At 45.6% G+C, this 3,832-nt stretch overlaps 1 pseudogene; it reads left to right on the top strand.

Annotated features, from left to right (window-relative positions):
- Positions 1-342: 342 nt before the first annotated feature.
- On the top strand, positions 343-1,263 carry LOC102439239 (annotated as a pseudogene).
- The last annotated feature ends 2,569 nt before the right edge of the window (positions 1,264-3,832 follow it).

The following is a 3,832-nucleotide window of genomic DNA, read 5'->3' as shown; positions in this document are numbered from 1 at the left end:
TCTTAGTAAAAAGGCGAAAAAATAAAAAAAAAAAAGAAAAAGAAAAAATTTGCAGTAGTGATGGTCTATCGGTTCTTCTACTCTTCAGCCTGGCTCGTCTTAGTCCTGCCAGGTATTTAGGAGAGTGTTGAATTTCCCTGCATTACACTGTTCCTCCGTGTTGTAAATCACAGTCCTGATTTTAAAGCAGGCCGTATTTGTGATCCAGTCTGCCTTAATTTGTATGCCCCTAAGAGTCAGTTTGTGGCTCAGCCTCTGGGTGGCAGTGTTTTTGGGTTGGCCTCTGAGGCTATACAGCTTCTCTATCCTTTTTTAATCCTTACCCTGCTCTGTGTTCTAAAGTTGTCTTCAGTTAGTGTCCATTTTTACTGCTTCATGGTGAGGATGTGGAAAAAGTTCTGGGTGACTAGAGGAAATAACAATGGGAGTATCCATATATGATGCAATTATACTTGAAAAGACACTGGAAAATATACTACTGGTTCAAGGGTACCTAGCCAATCAGGCTGGGCATTTCACACAGGAAAGGAAATAAAGCAGCTGCTCACGATTGTCCTGCTAGAGTGGTCTTTTAAGAAACTGGTTTTGATAACATTTATTACATTGTAACAACAATTATATGGAACTTAAAATCAATGATCAGCTCTCTTGTGTGTACATCATTCCAGGAATTCTCAAAGATGCAAAATTTGACCAGAAACCCAGAAGAGAGATTCAGAACATTGTGTGGATCTGCACAGAGACATTGTCATGTCATAGAAATGAAATGATCCCACAATCCAAACTTGGTTTGGCTCCTAACAACTTGATGATGGCTCTTCCTTTTGTCAGACCTTAAAGGGGCTGGCTTTCTGGAAGATTCGGTGATTCCTCAAGCTGACAGTGGATTTTCTCCAGCTCATAGAAATACAGCGAAGCCCACTGTCGAAAAACGGAGTCAGACGAAATTCCAGCACAGTGGGTAGTGATTTCCAAAGGTCCTGGGGGCCAGTGGGTAAAGCAAAGGCAACCACTGCAGCAAAAGCCACATAAGAATGATTCTAAAATGTCTGGACTTTTAAAAGCGAAGAATCACAGTATGAGGGGAAATGGCAGAAAACAGTATGAAGACTCACCTACTCAAAAGAAGAAAACAGTGGGGTCCCCAGCCAGCCAGCCAAGCAGCAGAGTCCCTTGAAGAAATATGAAAAACACAGACTTCATCCCAGAAACCAGGATATGTTACTGTGGACCTCTTTCATGAAGAAGACCTTTTATCTTTGACAAAAACCACTGTGCCATGATCCCTTTTAATAAAAACAGAGCTTTAAGTTTATCTAATGCTCAGTCCATGTTCATATTTTCCCAATTGCCTCAAAATGTCTTTTATGGTTGGTTTGTTCACATCAGCAAGCAAAAGGTCCCCACACCTATAAAATTTTTTAGTTAAAATCCAGTCTGACCTAAGGGCATTGTCTGCCCTGGTTGTGGGATGTGGCAATGACCTGGGTGTGGGGCATTTAGGACCACTCTCAAGGTAACATCCCCTCCTATGTTCTCTTTATCATGCACCCAAGAGGCAGCTCCATGCCCTGCCTGTCCCCAAACTGCACACAGCCCTCCAGGGCAGCCAGTGGGGCCCAGTTTCTTCTTTGAGTCTGAGAAAGAGACTCAAAGTCACCTGTCAAGTATGGAAACTTGCAGTGCTGCCTATTCCAGCTCAAGTTATTTAAGACTTTTACTCACTGCCTTGTGGGGTAGGGCTGGGGGTGAAATGGTGAAGAGGTCTGTTACATGGTGGCAGGGGGTAGGGAGCTTCTGGCAGTTCCTCAGCCTTAATCCTACCTAGGTGATTTTAGCCTTTAATAACATTAGCTGTTGGAGATTCTAGATCCTAGCAAAAAAAAACAAACCAATTACCACCAAGCTTCTTTGCCTCCTGTCCTTTTCCAGCTTCTGTAGGGTCAAAGGCAAATGGCTGAAATGTATGCACCGAGTTTAAGTGAGATGGTACAGGATATTCAATCCAGTCTTCCCACCAGCAGGAGCCCCTCTTTGCTTTCAACATAAAGTTATTCATTTCTTTATTAGAGAGAGGAAGGGAGAGAGAGGAGTGGGAGAAACATGGATATGAGAGAGAGACAGAGAGAAAGAAACATTGGTCAGTAGCCTTCCTGCCACGCCCTGATGGGGTATGGAACCTGCAACGCAAGTGTGTGCCCTGAGCAGAATGGAACCTGCTTTTGCTGCAACTGAGCCTCACTGGCCAGGGCAGGAGCCCTTCTTTGAATGAGAACTAACACCTATATAAGCAAGTGCTCGCGACTCAAATCCATATCTTGGGGCTCCAAATCCTACTCCCTCTATGGTTCATGTGGCCTCTGTGTAGCCCTCTTCAGGGAAGACCTTAGGATTCTCATTGTTAGCACACATCCCCTTGCATTTATTGAAACCCCCTCTCTCTGTTGGGAGTTTTGCCTTCTGTTGCACTTTAATTTTCAGTAGAAAGAGTCTTGTTGCTTTAGTACAATTAGATTAAAAGTGTACAGAACTGCAAATAACAGCTAGTATTTTAGTACTTATCATGTGCTGTATATTTCTCAGGGCTGCTGTAACAAAGCACCACATACTAGGTGGCTTCAAGAACAGAAATTTATTTTCTCACAGTTCTGGAGGCTGGAGCTCTGATAGCAAGGTGTCAGCAGGTGAGGCTGTGAGGGAGGCTTTGTTTCTGGCTTCCGGGCTAGTTTCTGCTGATTTGTCAATCCTCAGCATTTCTTGGCTCGCAGAAGCATCCTCCCAATTGCTGCCATCGCCTTCACAAGATGTCCTGTCTGTGTGCATGCCTCTGTGTCCTAATGTCCTCTTTAGTGCTTGTAATACTCACTTGAGGATATTTTTCCCATTGCTTTTCAGAGAGAGGGGAAGGGAGGGAATGAAGGAGTGGAGAGAGAGAGAGAGAGAGAGAGAGAGAGAGAGAGAGAGAGAGAGAGAGAGACTTTGATTAGTTGCCTCCTGCATGCCCCAACCCAGCTGGGGATAGAACCTGCAACCCTGGTACATGCCCTTAACCAGGAATTGAACCCTAGACCCTTCAATGTGAGGGCTGATGTTCTAACCATGAACTCACACTGGCCAGGGCATATTCCCCTCTTTTTATAAGGACACCAGCCATATCGGATTAGGCCCACTGGAATGACTTCATTCATGTTCACTGATTACATCTGCAATGACCCTTTCTTCAAAGAAGATTACATTTTGAGTTACTGGGGGTTAGACTGTCAACACATGGCATGGACTTCAACATGTCCATAGCATGTGCCAATGCTCTGCATATATTTTGTGATTTCATCCTCACAACAATGCCTTAGGGTAGTTGTTTTGAAGTTGAGGAAACTGAGGCTTAACTAATTCAGTAGTTTGTTCCTGATTGCACAGCCAGTAAGTGGCTCAAACAGGATTTAGGACCTAGACCAGCCGTGGGCAAACTACGGCCCGCGGGCCGGATCCGGCCCGTTTGAAATGAAGAAAACTAAAAAAAAAAAAAGACCGTACCCTTTTATGTAATGATGTTTACTTTGAATTTATATTAGTTCACACAAACACTCCATCCATGCTTTTGTTCTGGCCCTCCGGTCCAGTTTAAGAACCCACTGTGGGCTCCCGGCACCTCCACCCCTGCAGCCGGCGCACCTCCACTCGAGGCGCCGCCTCCCTCCCTCCTGGCGTTGTCCGTCCGTCCGTCCCCCCGCCGGTTCACAGCCTCGGAGCCCCGCACTTCTGGCTAGAATCCCCGCCGCTCTCCTCGTCGCGCTGGGATCCGCAGCCCCGCGCCATGGAGACGGCAGCGGCA

Source organism: Myotis lucifugus, unplaced genomic scaffold (genome assembly GCF_000147115.1).
Source record: "Myotis lucifugus unplaced genomic scaffold, Myoluc2.0 scaffold_7485, whole genome shotgun sequence".
Taxonomy (NCBI): domain Eukaryota; kingdom Metazoa; phylum Chordata; class Mammalia; order Chiroptera; family Vespertilionidae; genus Myotis; species Myotis lucifugus.
This window is presented reverse-complemented; position numbering and strand designations above follow the sequence as displayed.